Here is a 17,276-nt window from a genome sequence, read left to right as displayed (position 1 = left end):
CTTGTATGCATAAATAACTAAATCTTAAAAAAAAAATCTAGGGCCTCCCTGGTGCCGCAGGCAGTTGAGCACCACACTGTGAAGCTGTCCGCAGACTCTGCAGCGTGGGTTCAATCCCAGCCGGACAGCAAGAATCCCACATCATGGCACAGCAGACCTCTCCTGTCTTGCCCGCTGCTCCCCTCAGCAGTGTATTTTTTCAGTCTGCCTGTTCTGTTTCCTGCTCTGCTCCGGTGAATCCTCTCACCCTCCTGCACATCTGGCCTATACCCCAGTTCTTGTATAAAAATAAATAAATCTTCAAGAAAAATAAAAAATAAAAATAAAAATAAATCTATAACATCATATAGTTCATGTAAAAAAATAATGTAGTAATCCCTCTTTATATATGTTTTGATGTCAGATAATGGAAAATGAAGAAACAGAAAGATTTAAATAAAATTTTCTGCTTTGGGCTTGGAAAAGAATGTTTTAAGAAAAGGTGGAAAAGCAGGAGAGATATCCCATGATTGCACCATCTGAGCCACATCCTCTCCCTAGCCACATGCAGAGGCACACACTTGGGAAAGCAAATTCTCTGAATATTCAAAATTGGAAGAATTTGCAGAGGGTTTATGGTCCTTCGTTCTTCCCTTTTTATCAAAAACAATGTTCACATCTCATATATCTTCATTTTGAAGTTGCACATATTTCTTATTCTGAGATTCAATCTGCCACTCTGACCCCACCCCATTCAAACCTGTGACCAGGGAGAAATTTGTTGCTTGACAGTGTTTGTTTTTATAATTTTTATAGCCACCATTCACCAGTGAGCATCTAAAATGTCCTCTATTGATTGAGGAAAAAAAGTTTGTGATATTATTCTTGCCAGTGGAATTTATATTCTTCTTTTTTTAAAGATTTATTTATTTATGCATACAAGAACTGGGGCACAGACCAGACGTGCAGGGTGGCAGGGGGTGGGGGTGGGGGAAGTGAGAGGATTCACTAGAGACAGAGTCGGGAACAGAAAGGAGAAATGACTGAAATACACTACTGAGAGGAGCAGTGGGCAAGACAGCAGAGGTCTGCTGCACCATGTGGGCAGCTCCCTGGTCAGGGATGGAACGCATGCTGCAGTGGCTGCAGACAGCTTCATAGGTTGCATCTTAACCCCTTGCGCCACCAGGGAGGCCCTGGAACTTATAGTCTAAGAGAATAGTGGATATAAAGAAAAATCTAGTAGTAGGAGTACAGGCCAGGTAAGAGGGTAGGGACCAGGACTACTGAGTGCTTGAAAGGAGTTTTCAGCACTTCCTCTAAATGCATCACATATATATATATATATATATATATATATATATATATATATATATATATATACTAGTGCACTGACTGATTGCAAGTCTGACTCAAACCGCTTCCATATGTAATTCCTCAAGAAAAGAGAAGGATGAGAAAATGATAGTAAGATATACCACTACATGGCATTATATAATTTACAGAGCACATTCATGAGCAATATCTCACTTCAGTTCATAAACAACATTCTGAAATAGTTGTTATTAGCATCATCTTGCAGACAAGAAAACTGAGATACAAAGAGCTATTCAAGTCCTCAAGGAACTTGACAATGATAGCACTCCCAACCTAACTTCTCTCCTACAAGTCTACTACAAAAGCCCTGCACCCACTTTTATGGGCATTTCCCGCCTATGCCTCACCAGCAGCACAACTCACATCCCCTACTAAGAGGTGTTTGTGACTGAGGCTGACCTACCACTGTGTTAGAGAATGCTTCAAGAAGTGAGAAAGCAGGCCTGCAGTGCCAAACATTCTGGCTCTCCATAGCAGCCTAATAAAACAGGTATCACTCCTAGACCTTTTGGGGTCCAGAAAACAAGTGCAGAGGGCTATGTTATTGATTCCACTCCACAATATAGATCTTGAAGAACTCATTACTAGGCCCCACCAAGAGGTAATAGTGCCCAGAGGAGCATGAGGCTCAGAAAAAGGAATAGTAAAGACTCCTTAATAGAGCACTTGCTATGGGTTTCCACAGAGAAGTTTCCAAACTCTCTTCCCATGACTACTATGTGAGGGTGTAGATGAGCACCCCATCTCCCAGGTGAATGTCAAGCTACTGCTATGTATGTCAACATTCTGGTGCAGGGACAGATGAATAAGGAGCCGATGATGCACCTAAGGAATGTATAACATCTCCAGCATGATGACCAAAGCAAGGGTGCTTTACAAAAGAGATGAGGACAGCACTCTTGAAAGCGGATGGAATGGCCAATGGCAGAAGCAGAAATGGGTTCTGCTTTAATACTCATGCCTGGGCTCTCAGACTTATAACCAACTGCCCAAGGTGGGTCCCTTTGCTGCACCCAAATCTGGGTACCGTGGCTGTCTTGGTATTTCATGACCCAATGTGATAAGTGACTGATTTATGATGAGAAGGAAAGCCAGGCTTTCTTATTTGCACATTTTACTGTATGGAAATTTCCCTTCCTTCTTATAACTCTCCCAGTGCTGGCATTTGGGTCATTTTCTTCTCTAGTTGGCTTTGTTAAAGAGAAGCAAAATGTCTGGGCATTTGGCCACAACAGAGGGGCAAGCAGTGCTTAACTGAGATAAAGTGTGTTTGACTTGGCAGGGTGCCCAATGCCCCTGAGGGCAGTGGGATGCATGCTTTATCTAATTATTCCCAGCTGTGGTGCTAGGTGGCATGGGGTAGTGGCCCAGGGGTAGAGAGGCTCCCCTCATTTTAGCACTGACCCACCTTGTAAAATCCAAGAATAGGGTTCAAACACCACTCTCCAAACCTAGAAATGCAGACTCCAAAAAAAATCTGACTAAGGAATCAGAAAGATGAAAACCATATAATAAGACACCTAAAGACACCTTAGATTCCATGCTCATTGACACCTCAAGCTGTGCCTTTGAAGTCTCATAAACTTGCTATGCCTCCAATGCCAACATGACATGAATACCTTCCTATATAGCTGCTCATCAAGAGCTTAGGAGACCAAGAAATTAGACCTTTGAAGAATTTTTTCAGCTAAAATGCTACATCATTATAGTAAAATATGTACATACCAAATTTGTTTTGCATTCATAATTAGGAGGAATTGGTAAAATAAGGGTCACGTTTCCAGAATTTTGAAAGGAAATTTGTGGTTTCACAAAAGCATGAGAACATCTTTTTTCTAAAACTGAAGATAAAATGTCTAGCTGATTAAGTGAGATCACTGAGAAAAAAGATTGTCTATCCCATTCACATCTGTATCTAGAGAGCCTGGTATGTAAATATACTGATTGATAACAGTTGAAATGAATGAATGAGCAAAAAGACCAAATTTGAACGATATGGATATGTCTAGCCCCATAATTAAATCAAAATAGGCCCTCAATAAGTGGGGTTTACCCCCTTTTTATCTCCCTTCCTTGTCTTCAAATTTTGGCAAAATACAATGTTTCTTGTAGGTAAGCATGAAACTTTAAATAGCTTTCAATGGCATTGAGTTTGAACATATTTTTATAATGTTTTCCTCATAAGGCTTTCTAATCTTTAGTTTGTGACTCATTTGTTTGTGTTCTGTCCTTGCGGGGAGAGGAGCAGACAAGTGAGAAGGAGTGGTCTGGTGGACCTAAACACTGGTAAACCAAAGCAAACATATGACTAATAGGAGGTCAGCCATGTCACATGTCTGGAAAAATATATATTCTTCAAAGGACTTCAACAGAAATCTTTGCTGGGGTTCAAGAGGAGACAGGAGAGTTGTGAAGTTAAATAGATGGAAAAAATTTCAGAAATATTTGTCAAAACACAACTTAGGATAGTGAATAAACTGTTCAAGTTAGAGAATACCTTAGAGATCTTTCAACTCAACCCCTTTATTCTACAGATTGGAAAACTGAAGCTCAGAGATTTTCCAAGGCCAAATAACTCACCTTTCTTTCACCTTCTGAAGCCAGATAAATTCCTAGCCTGATATATTTCTAATGCCACAATCAGGAAAGCTGATTTCACAGGGTTTATTACATTACTCAAAAGGAATACTAGTCAGAAATCCAGGCAACTTTTAGTGATTCTCAAGTAACGCAAAGCATTTAGAATCAGCTTCTTTGAATAACGTCCCAACAAAAATTGAAAGGAGCCAAGTTCCCTGTACAGGCTTCAGATTCTAATGTCTACTCTGTACTGATTTTGCAAATTGAGTATAACAAAGACTCTGGACACCTCTCAATGCAGACAGCATGCACAAAGAGAACTCTGGAGTCACAAACTTAGTTTTAGTCCTGACCCTGTTATCAAGTGATTTAATAATGTGGGCAAAGTCACTCAATGCTCTGAATCCCCAGAAGACTTGGAAAGACATTTTATAAATTCAGTTCCCTGTGTAGGTGTCCATGATTCCATGACATATGCACTTATCCTGAGAAAAACTTAAGCAGGCCACCTTTGAGCCATGAGGTTAAAAGATAGCTGCTACATCTGCTTAACCCAATGTCGGTCTACTAAACAGAACAATGTTTTAATCCATAAAATGTGCTCTCCATTATAGTTCCTAAACCTTCACTACTAAATATCAAAACATAAATATTAGTGGGGCCTCTACTATTTTAAGGATTAAAAAGTATCTCAAAGCCATCATTTTAGGAGAAAACTGGCAAGAAATTTATTTTTTATATTTTAGGCCACATTTTCTTAAATCCCATTTTATTTCACAGAAAGATTTTTCCATGGGCAATTGTGATATCTAATATTCTAAATCTTCTACATAAATCACAGCATCTTTTCTCTTTAAGGCTAGGTGTGTTCTCTGAACTCCCAATCATTTGTATATACCACTGGTATTTAAGAGTTTTAGCTGAAACCACACTCAACAAAGTGCAGATATAATCTCAACAGAAGTGCTAAATAAATAAAAACTGCAGGAAGATTCTGCTGGAATATCCTCAATCTATCAGCTCTGGTTTCCAAGTTCAATGCTACCCATTTCTGGCTTCTGTGTCTCATGCTGGTAAACATCCTAAGTGGTAAGGTCTAAAATACCAACAGAGTAACTGTAACTATAATCAACTGTTTTTATTAATGATTTCTTCAAGACCATATCACAGTTCAATAAACATGGAGTTGTACAATGTGCTTGTTCTAAAAGCAGCTAATAGCAAGATGTAATTTGAAGCAGCTTCAGCTCACTTACAAAACCCTTGCTCTGTTAATTGTGATTTCACACTCCACTAAACAGCACAGCCTGGAGCGGGACTGTGCATGGAATAGCTAGCGTGCTGCAATTCAGGCCTCGCCACTTTTGTTTCTCCTGTCGGCCTGTGGTTAGCTTCTCCTTTTTCAAAAGCTCAGTAGACTAAAGTAGTTGCCTTCTTCATTCTTTTTTCCTCCTCACCTGGCAGGAGACAGCTTGTGGATACACCTATTATTTTGCTTTTGTTTTGTTTTAACCTTCCTTTTTCACTATTGTTCTGAGAACAGCAGCATGTGGCCAACACACACTTTGTGTTTCCTACAGCTGGCGGCCACAGTCCCTGTGATTAAACAATAGGGCATCTCTTTTGCTGCCTGGGCTCACCCACGCCAGTATCCCTGACTCTTTTTTACTAACCATCCCCTCAGGAAGGGACAAGATAGTCTAAAGGAAGGAAAATATCAGTAGGAATTCTAAATCACTTGCGTGAAAGTAACAGTTCTCTATCTAGAAGCACATACATCTGAAGAACCATGCATAGTGTATTGCATCCGCAGACATCCCCAGATGAAATTTCATCCAGGATAAGGGTCCTTCAATAAGTAAGACCCCAAAATATGGATGGGTCTCAGATTGTTTTTATAGAAATTGAGAGGATCAAGGTTCAGACTGGATAATTTCTATACTTCTTTCTAAAGTATTTTATATACTACAAATATTCAGATTTTAAACATTAGAACACAAATGTAATTGTGGTGCAAGGGTTAGTGGCTGCTTGGAGAATGGAACAGTGGAACTAGTCCAATAGAGGTAGACTCTGATATTTTTCTTAGAGTTAGGCTACCATCCTGTTCTTCACTGGCTAGCGTTAAATCAACCCAAATCCCCCAATCTTTATCATCTCCTTTCAACTTACCCATGTCAAAGATAGTGCCATTGCACTTGACATCCTATATGTCAAGTCTCCGAAGCTCTAATAATAATCTTTCCAGAAGAGAGTTAAATGACAAATGTTTGTTTGACCAACACACCAACAATAAACACACTCACAATTTTACACAACAACATTAACGTTCTAGTAAGGGATTTAGGTAAAACCAGCAACTTTTAAGGAAATTCATTTGCTCATTCTTCAAACAGGTTTGGTTTAAAACCTAGGTGATAATTCTTATCAAAAAAAGTCAGAGCCCATTTTCTACTTCTGACTACCACAACAAGGTTCCTACCTAATTTAGGAATAATGTTTTTAAACAGAATCTACTTTCCCTGGGTGTTCATTTTACTCTTGGTATCCTAGGAAATGGCATCCTTTGGGTAACATCTGTGTGTCCCAACACAGATCCTATAAAATGGCATCCTTCCCGTTGTGAAATAGGTCACTGACAGGTTGTGGAGGGGGGATGCTTGGTTAGTTCAGCATCCACACCAGTGGGATAATTTTGCCTACAATTTCACAGGAATTGCAGTTCAGGGCTTTCAAAATTCCCAGAGGTTATTACTCCATATGTATGCTAAACAGCAAGGTGTAAATGTCTTATGCTAAACCACAAGTAAAAGAAGCATCTGGCCAGTGGTTGGAATTGGTTCTCATATGAAGGCTAATGGATGTCTGTATGGAAACAAATTCATGTTTTAACTTCCCCTCCTTGGTTAGGATCAGTTTCAAATGTCATGGCCTAAAAGAGAGGGTCTCCTGAAACTAAACTGGAGCCCGTATAGATTGAGACAAATATCTTTAAGGAAATAATACTGTAGGAATTTAAGAAAAAGCCAACACAAATGTGTTCAAGGAAAAGCACCACAAAACAAAGAAGCCACTTCCATGTCAGGCTCTTTTTATCTGTCTTTCAGAGTCCTCTGGTACATTCGTACACAATTCTCTGAGGCAAGGATTTAGAAAAGGAAGGTCAATGGGAATCAGACCAATCTGTCACATTAATCAGTGGCAGAGCAGTTGCCCTTAAGCCAGTTTTACTCATCTATTTGCAATAGAAATCCTGGAAAAACTAAATGAGCTCAACTTGCATATGAGTCCCAAGCACCATTAATACTTTTTTCTACTTAGAAATGAGGGTCTAGTGAAAAAGAAAACTAGGACTTACTGTAAACTGTGAAACAAAGAAGAAAGTATTTAACAAACTAACAAACAAGGGTGGGTTTTTTGTTTGTTTGCTTTGTTTGTTTGTTTGTTTTAATATAATATATATCTATTATATATTGTGTGGCAACACATTATCCATCACTAAGAAAGCTCACTGCAACCTAACATCAGCTGCTCCTTACAAGTTAAGCAAAGCTTTCCATGTAGTAAGTACCAATGGCACATGTCTGCAAAATAAACTATCCATAAGGGCCTCCTTGATGGTGCAAGGGGTTAAGGATCAGCACTATGAAGCTATCCGCAACTGCTGCAGAGCAAGTTCTATCCCCAGCCAGGGAGCTGACCCATACAATGCAGCAGACCTCTCCTGTCTTGCCCGCTGCTCCCCTCAGCAGTGTATTTCAGTACATTTGCCTGTTCCATTCCCCACTCTGTCTCTGGTGGGTCCTCTCAGCCCCTGCACCTCTGGCCTGTACCCCAGCTCTTGTATGCATGAATAAATTAATCTTTAAAAAAAAACTATCCAAAACATGTAATGCACATTTTCTCTAGAATATTGCATCTTGGACAAATCAAATATTGTGACCTTTATTAGTACCATGAGCCAAGCGACTGAATTAACTCAGCTAGTCCTAGAAAAATATGCTTAGTTGGGAATGTAAAAGAAGAGCTTAAAATGTTATCTTTGTGTTTCTTGGAAGCTAAAGAAAATAGGTTGTAAAAGAAAAGAGAAAAGAAAGGAATGGGTAGACAGGTGATGCTATGACTAAATTCAGAGTGACAAGAAATATTTGAATCTGTTCAAGTGACCACAGGTAAAAAAAAAAAAATACAAGTTTAGACAGTTCTTTTTTTTTTTTTTTAAATATTAAATTTTATTTTTATATTCCCCCATACAATTGCAAACGCCCCATTCTGACCCCAATCCTTCCCCTCCCGCCCCCCCCCCCCAAAAAGTGTCTCTGGTTCATAGTTTTTTGTTGATTTTGATTTTTCACTTTCTTATATTCATTTTCCTGGTCCCTTATTTAAGTTTTCTAGATTCCTGCTATGAGTGAGACCATCCGGTATTTTTCTTTTTCTTTTTGGCTTATTTCGCTGAGCATGATCCCTTCCAGCGCCATCCATGTTGCTGCAAATTGCATGTGTTTATCTTTTTTGAATGCTGAGTAATATTCCATGGTATATATGTACCACATCTTCTTGATCCAGTCTGAAGTGGAGAGAGTAAAGGTATGTGAAATCCCAATGGAAGGCTGTAGTCGTCAGAAACTAAGATCAGTAGAAGACTGATGTTATCTCACAGTGGCAACAGAGAAAGGAAAGCCATCTTTGGAGATATGTAATCTAAAAAATGACTAGGATTTGGTGGAAACTTGATTGTAGAGGAAATAATGTGTACCTAAGAAACTGGGTTAGGAGGAGTAGTTAATCAACTTTGTATGCAATTATTTGTGAGCACATTTAATACAAGAAATCACTGTAACCAGAAATATGAAGCAAAAAGAAAAACAACAGACGCAAATGCCTGGGATGCATCCTCAGTACCCCTGTGGACTGACATTTTGATCTTGGGCTGCCAAGTTGAGTTTGTGAGAATCAGTTCCCCAGTTGTCTAAAATGGCAAAGGCACCGAGGCAGGATGGTCCCCCTCAAAGGTTAACTGCAACTAGAAAGAACAGCATGGCTGTAGCCCCTGAGTCTCCCCAACGGCTTGCCTGTCTTACCTTGAAATGATAAGCCTATCCCCACCAGTTTAGTAGAAGCCAGATGAGAGGAGTCGTCGTTGGGGCCTTATCAGGCTTGTCTCACTGGAGCATTCTGTCAAAATCAATTGGGTTACATTTCATGTTTAGCTTTTGTGGTTGTTAAAGACCCAAGTAGCCATATTTTTTACTGTATTCAGCAAAGATCCTCAGCCCTGGGTCCCATAGAGCCTACTGCAGTGCTTGGCACGTCATAGGTAGTAAAAAACTTTTTTTAAGTTATTGAAGAAAATTTCGTGAACGCGAAACATCATAAAGACAAAGCTGGATTCCATTCATGACTCAGAGCTCAACCTGTGAAGCAGCAGGCCTCACTTCAGCACTGGCCTGAAGCTCCCTCCTCAGAGCAGAGCTCACTTTTCACCCCTCCACCCTACCCAGCCTGAGCTGTTAAGTCACAGGTACTGATTGTCAGATTATGTGGGACTGATGTATTTGTCATTTACACTCAGTTTCCTGGCTTCTGCTTCAATACGGGAAGGAAAACAAAGTGGCTGCCTTCCCATATAATGGAAAAAAGGCCTCTGCACAGCCATTGCTCACTAGCAATGCAGTAAGACACCTCATTTCACAACAGGCCTCACACCAGGTGTTCAGGGATTCTTCCCACAAGGTTCATGTCTCCAACAAGCCCATGGTTGCAAGCTTATGTTAATACCCCTGTGACAAATTTGTTCATATAAAATCATTTTTCAAAACCACATAGCCACACTAGCCATTCTTTCTCACGTTAACCTTGCTTTTTTGCTTTGCATTTTCGCTGAAGTGTAATATACATCCAGAGAAACACATACATCATAATTGTGCAGTTTGATGAATTTCATCCAAGTGAGCATCCCCTATGAAAACAGAATCCAGATCAATGAACAGTTACCAGCACGCATGGGTCACGCCCATGTGTCCTTCAGTTTCCAACTTCCCACATTCCCAAGAGTGAAATCCATCCTGACTTCCAACACCGTGGAAGGCTTTTTTTGGTTCTAGTTTTTCAATCAGCAGATCCTGCACGCAGCACTCTCTTTTTTGTGCCTCACCCTCCCTCTCTAGCCTGGGGAAATGGACCTTTGTGTAACATCACAGTGCTATAACTTCACACTGCTAACTTGTGTATAATACAAGGAAAAGAAAGCAAACCTGGAGGCTGTGTTATATGAGGGCTTTTTGTTCCACTTGGTCTTTTTAAAAACACAAATAAAGCGAGAACCAGTTTAGAAGCTCAAGCTATACAAGAAACATGTTAGTTCTGCTAGTTGAAAATCTACGCTTCATGTTACAGTTAGCTATATATGTCTACTAGAAAGAGGGATGAATTCTCCCTGAAGGGCATGGAGGACTGGATAAGAGGGCAGACTGTAACCTGGACTTGCTGGCACAGACACGGTCATTACTATGGAGTTTAAAGATTAATATTGTTATAACCACAAGGGCCCAATGCCCTCTATAGCTGAGGTCCCTATTGCCATGGGATAATGAAAATTAAAACAATTTGGCTGACACCATTTTAGTAAATATTCTGCTCTTGGCACAGGAGTTAGATAATGCCCTTGCCCAAACTAAATAGAACAAGAAGTGTCCAGTCCCCTCCTGATATAATTGAACGTGACAGGAGAGGATCAAAGTAGCATGGGTGAAACTTGTCTTACTGAGAAACAGAGTAATTCAATTTGCATATTTTTCTTCCCAGAGATCACTTTCCATCTCCTCCTGGCATTTGATGGTCTTTAATACCCATAAATGCTGAAGAATCCAGAATTTACTAGACATCTTGGAACTTATATCCTACATTGTATCACTCAGACAGCCAGCAATTGTCCAAGACAGCATAGCTCCCAAACACCAGCCAGGAGAAAGACAGAATGCTAGATCAGAAGATACTGTTCACTTAATGAGAAAATAAAAACTAGATAACTAAGTTATCCAACCCTATGATAACAATGACTTTTGCCTATAAGTGGTTATGTAGAGTCCAGAATACCTCCTAATTTCATTGGAGCCACTGACAAATTATCTTCACTGGCAAGGATTTTAATAACATGGAAATAAGTGTACACTTGAAAGGGATTAAGAAGATGGGGTACATCCACACAACAGAATATTTATTTAGTCATCAGGAAAGATACTGTTGTCACCTTCTGCAAAATGGAAGGCGTTTGAGAGAATTGTGCATAGAAAAGTCAGACCAACAAGAAAAATATTAAACTTTTACATAAGAGAACAATGGACAAAGCAAAATACTTTTAAAAACTAGTGGACACTAATAAATGAAGTGAAGTTCTTGAGGTTATTGAGCCATTGTGTACATGTTGTATATTATTTCATTTGATCCTAAAAACAACCTCATGAGATAGGTACTTATTGTCTCCATTGTAAACATTTGTGAAACAAGACATAGAGAAATGACCATATGCCCAGTTCATGAAGTATTGATAGATTCAAACATTTGTTTTATTTTTCAATTGTACCATTTTTACTGAAGTAATGGGAAATGATTTAGGAGTATAAGCTCACTGCTCCTCAGATGTATGTTACTACACAACACTCACCATCAAAGTACCCACAATCCTCTATCATAGTCCATTGGGCTAAAAGCCCACATTACAAAACAGTGACTTTCAAACTTTCTTTTTTACAATGACCCAGTAAGAAATTATTTTACACTGTAGCCCAGAACATATACTCATGAACACACACATACCAGAAAAACATCACGCATCTATAGAACTGCATTACTGGGCAGAAAGAATGTTGCAGGATTTAAATAAAATGATCTACAAAGGACACATAATAGTTTCTTGCACAGAGTAGTTGCTCAATTAATTTTAGTATAATTAATAGAAAGAGGAGGAAAAAGAAGAAAAAGTTCACTTCAGGAATTATTTTGTGACAAGTGCCAAAAAGATTCCAAACTGACTTAACAGAGGAATTTATTATTTCATATAACTGTGAATCTTAACTGGATTAAATATATATATAATATCATCAGGTCTTACTATTTCTATGTCTGCTAACTCTGCATCTCAGACAGGCACTTACCTCATGGTCATGAGATGGCTGCTAGCAGCTCTGAGCTTATATTCATTCTTCTACAACACTCTAACAGAAAGAAGACGCTTTTCTCCTGGTGCTTCTAAAAGTGTTTTCAAATTAATTCTGGCTGGCAATGATTTAGTTACAGGCTTATCCTGGAACCAGTTACTATGATCAGGGACATGGTTAGTCCCTAGATCACAAGCCACATATCAAGCCAGGGACAGATTCACCTTGCCTTATGAACATAGGTGTTTGTTCCAAAGGAAAACTGTGATCTAATTTTTAGAAAAATTGGAAATGGTGTTAATCAATCAAACAAGTTAAAATTCAATTTTGTATTAGCTGATGCAGATTTTGTTTAAAATGAAAACTTTTCCCAAATTTTCAACTACTTATTCAGGGATGATAGTCAAATTATTTAACAACTAGTATTGAAATATCAAGATGGGCAACAACCATATTCTTAGAAATAGAATCTAAAGGGCCTCCCCTGGTGGTGCCAGCGGCTGAGCACTGGGCTACCTACAAAGCTGCCTGCAGTCTCTGCAGCGCTGGTACATCCCCGGCCACTGGTGAAGGTCCCACATGGTGCGACAGACCTCTCCTGCCACGCCCGCTGCTCCCCTCAGCAGTGTATTTCACCATTCTGCCTGTTCTGTTCCCCACTCTGGCTCTGGTAAATTCTCTCATCCTCCCACACTTCTGACTGTACCCAGTGCTTGTATAAATAAATAAATCTTAAAAAAAAATAGAATCTAAAGACCCTGTTACATCAAAATTTAACACATTAGTTACTGGGTTATGAGGAAAATGGTGAGGTGGGATGCCAGAGAGTAACCAGAGCAGTCAGGAAAATAGAGTAATATTCCAAATGGTAGGTGGACTGACCTACCATTTGACAATAGCCCAGTATTTTAACAATAGTACAGCTGTACCAGGCATATCAACTAGGTTTCAGCCTTGACTGAGTCTTGAGCAGCTATCTAATAAAAAAGAATGTAACATAGATATAGGCTATGTTACACTCAGAAGCAATGCCTTTGAATTATGGGATACTTCTGTTAGTAGGATGACTCCAGAATGTACAAAAACTATTTCCAACTACTTACAAGATCTTGGATAAATATATGTATGTCTGTATGTATGTGTGCGTGTATATATACACACACACATACATATACACACATGCAGAGAGAAGTCAAATCAAACTATAAAATAGACAAAATGGCAGTAGAACTCATCTTTTCTTACCATTTTTATTTATGACAAATATAGTTTTCATGAACTCATCCTAACAGTTAATTTTACAGTTATTTACAGATACTTGTACTTTAACCTACATATTTTCCATTTCTAGAGCTCTTCATTCTTTCCTGTAGATTTTATTTTTCCATCTGGTGTAATTTCCTCTTACTTTTAAGTAATTCCTTTAGCATTTCTCATAGTGCAAGTCTATTGGCAACAAAATCTGTTTCAGTTGCCTGAAAAAAAAAAAAGGTCTTTATTTCACCTTCATCTTGAAGTAGATTTTAACTAGAAATAGAATTTGGGATCCTTGGCCAATTTCTTCCTTAGAACTTAGAAGGTGTCATTCCCTTAGTTTATAATTGCAATTGTTCCTGATAAAAAGCTGGCTCTCATTCATACTGTTGTTCTCTGCATGTATGTGATATTTTATTCTGTTTTCCAAGTTTTCCCTTTTCTTCAGTTTTATTATTTTGATTATGATTTACCTGCACATGGTTTTATTCATATTTATCCCACTGAGAATTTGCTGAGTTTCTTAGTTTTGTAATGTTTTATTTATCACCAAATTTGGGGAATTTTCAGCCATTATTTTCTTCAGTAATGTTTTTTTCTTTCATTCTCTTTCCTGAAATTCAAGTTACACATATGTTATGCCACTGAGTATTACTCAATACTGAAGCTTTGGCTGTATTTTTAGTGTCTTTTCTCTCTAGTCAGATTGAATAATCTCTTTTCAACTATCTTAAAGTTGGTTGACTGTGAGACCTCCCTGGTGGCTCAGGGGTTAAAGTCTCAGCATTATCAAGTTATCACCAGTCACTGCAGCATGAGTTTGATCCCTGACCAGATTGCTAACCCACACAGCACAGCAGACCACTCCAGTTTTGCCCACTGCTCCCCTCAGCAGTTTATTTCAGTAGATCTGCCTGTCCTGCTCCCTACTCTGTCTTTGGTGAATCCTCTCATGCCCCACACCTCTGGCCTACACCCCAGTTCTTATATGCATAAATAAATAAAAATAAACATTTTTTTAAAAAGTTTGTTTTGTAGAACTCCCACACAGTGAAATTTTCATTTTGTAATTTTGAGTTTTCAAATTTCCTAAAAGATTATTGATTTTTAATAGTTTCCATTGTCTGCTGAGGTTCATTATCTAGTCATTTATTTCCTTGAGCATATTTATAATAGCCTATTTAAAGTTCTTGTTTGCTAATGTCAAAATGTAGATCATTTCAGGGCCTATTTCTAATGAGTGCTTTCTCTTTTTACTCTGGCTCCCATTTTCCTGCTTTCTTATATGTCAAACAGCTTTTGTAGTATTCTAGTTATTTTGAGTTATATTCTAGGCAGTCTCAATTACATCATTTCCATTGAAGAGCTTTGAGTGTTGTCCTAGCAGGTAATTAAATAACTATTTTTAGTTTTGCTAGGCTTAAATATTTTTAATTTTTATTGAAATTACTTTGAATTATAATTTTAAATAGATTTGGGGGGCTGTATCATTAAACAGGTTTGGGGGATGTTGATTATAAATCAACATCTGTATATATACTTTACGTTCCACACTAAAAGTCCAACTCCATTCTTCACCACATGATTAATTCCTTTTACCAATTTTCAAAATATGTAACACCTCAAGTATTTGCATGCCATCCTGATTTAGGGGCCATGCTAATCTTCTCTATAATTTTAGCATATGTGCTGCCAAAGCAAGGACTGTAGGTTTATTTCACCATGAACTAGAGTTATTAACTGTGAGTTCATTCACTATACAAAATACTTTGACATCTCATAAGAAAATGGTCTGTATACACACAGAACAATATTAATAATGGTCACTTGATGGTCACTTAATATTGCCAATAGGTTAAAGTGTTTTCCTATAAACAACTTTTCTCCATTTCTTCCCCTTTAACCATTCTGTTCAGAATTCAGTGAGAAAGTTTTTGATCAACCCAGGTTCTATTCTCTCTGTTCATGCTGACAAAACTGTAACTTCTATTAGACTTGGCAGCTTCTAAGAGGAAAAGGACAGAGGTAGACTGCAGGGAGTTTGGAAAGGGTCCAATTCAGAGGCTTTGTAATGAGGTTAGGAAACTTGCAGATGAAAAAACAGCTGAAATGGCAACACACACAAATACACACAGAGAGAGGAAAATACTGTTCACTGTGGTATTTAAGAAAATATTTACTTTGAAGGGAAGGGAATAAATTTTTCATGTAGTCTATATTGAAGGACCCAACCAAGTTAACATTATTGATTGGAAATAAATTACTAACAATTACACTAAGGACCAAAGTTTAGCAAAATTGTAAATTCTTTTTTCCTACCTCATAAAAATATGTTACCATACCATACCTCTAAATAAGAAATATTTAGAAATATTTGTAAAAATATAGCTGATAAAAGAAAGAAGACATATGAACTGGGGGGAGAAGAGCTGCTGAAGCCCAAATAATGAAGTGGGCATTTAGTTCCCTTTTTTGGCATCATCAATATATCTTTCTGGCTCCATCATCCAAGCCCCCTCTTCAGTGTAGTCACCTAGGGTTCTTGGACTTCTTTTATTTTTTGTGTAAATAAAATAAAGTCATAAGAAAAGATTTGATCAATTCATTCTTACTACTCAACCTAAGTTTTTTAAGTCACTTCAAACATCTTTAAACTGGAGTAATTTGGGGGAGGAACAGTACTCCTCAAGAATGTTTTTCATTGTCTGACTGGAATTTCTAAATTATTTTTTCAATCTCCAGATCAATCTCTGAAAAACATAAAGGCTACATGGAATTCATCATTTCACTAACATTTGATAACTATATGTGAGACCCTGTGGAAAACACAATGTCTAAGGCACTGTACTTATAATCTAGTGGGGAGAAAAACAATTTTCAATTAAAAAAAACTATAATAAATATAAAGCAAGACATGCTAATCATGATAAATATAGCAGAAACTATATAGGTATTCAGCAAATAGAGGAACCTCCTTGCAGCTGGAATAATGTGAAGGCTACAAGGAGGAGAAATTTTAACCTCCACTTCATATGGCTGAGTTTTAAAAGTCATCCACTCACAATAGCTTCTTACAGACTTCTGGAAAAAATACCTTTGTTCCCTAGTGAAGAAGTTAGAATTTTACAATAACACATACTGCTATTAAAAATGCCATTGTAGCTACAACTCTGTTTACCCAATTGAAAATGGTAACCTAAAAACAAGTGTCATGTCATTTTGTTGTCTATAATTCCAGCAGCTGAAAAATGTATAATCAAATTTGTCATCAAATTGCATATGCTTCGCACTAATCCTAATTTCCTCCAGAGGCATCGGTTATTGAGCGCTCCTTCAGCAACTTAAGGGTTCATTTTTAGGAAAGAGTGAGCATGGCTTCTGGCTTTGTGTCTGTCCCAGTAAACTATTAATTCATTGAGTCGAACTGGAATTCATTTCCAACACCAAATCCCTGGGCAAGACATCAGAGGAAGTAAAATATGTATTAGTATATGCAGAGTACAGAAATGTTTCCTGCGCAAGTATTCCAAGGGTTATATTCAAAACAAACATCTTAGATTCTATTAATGCACCTATTAATAAAACATCAGTGAGCAGGTTGCCTACGGAGAGAGCTACACATGCCTGTTTATAGTTGACACATCACTCATCATCCCTGAATGGAGAACTTTGACTGCAGAGCTGCAATTCTCTGGCTGCATATGAATGTGGCTGCAGTAGGGAGCCTGTTTATCTGGAGAATGTGCTGCTGGCTGATTTATAATGAAAGGAACCTGAAAAGAGGTGGTTGGTGCCCTCTCCCACAACCCCATAAACTGTTACACAGAGATAAACAGTTGCGTTGAATTAAGCATGTTTGTTTTTTTTTTTTTTTTCAAAGTTAAATTTTCATTTCCTCTTCTTTCAGTTTCTTAGGGCTTGATTTTA

At 38.1% G+C, this 17,276-nt stretch overlaps 1 protein-coding gene, 1 long non-coding RNA gene and 1 pseudogene across 2 annotated transcripts in view; 1 reads left to right on the top strand and 2 right to left on the bottom strand.

The window, feature by feature from the left end:
* Positions 1-17,276, top strand: part of GRM3 (glutamate metabotropic receptor 3) — a 204,769-nt gene that overhangs the window by 91,850 nt on the left and 95,643 nt on the right. The window lies entirely within an intron of this gene.
* The window catches only part of LOC129145334 (uncharacterized), a 443,968-nt gene that overhangs the window by 332,352 nt on the left and 94,340 nt on the right, over positions 1-17,276 (bottom strand). The gene's annotated exons all lie outside the window — the stretch shown is intronic.
* Positions 14,956-15,050, bottom strand: LOC119251718 (U6 spliceosomal RNA; annotated as a pseudogene).

The sequence above is a fragment of the Talpa occidentalis genome, unplaced genomic scaffold (genome assembly GCF_014898055.3).
Source record: "Talpa occidentalis isolate TD23 unplaced genomic scaffold, MPIMG_talOcc4v2.1, whole genome shotgun sequence".
NCBI classification, from domain to species: domain Eukaryota; kingdom Metazoa; phylum Chordata; class Mammalia; order Eulipotyphla; family Talpidae; genus Talpa; species Talpa occidentalis.
This window is presented reverse-complemented; position numbering and strand designations above follow the sequence as displayed.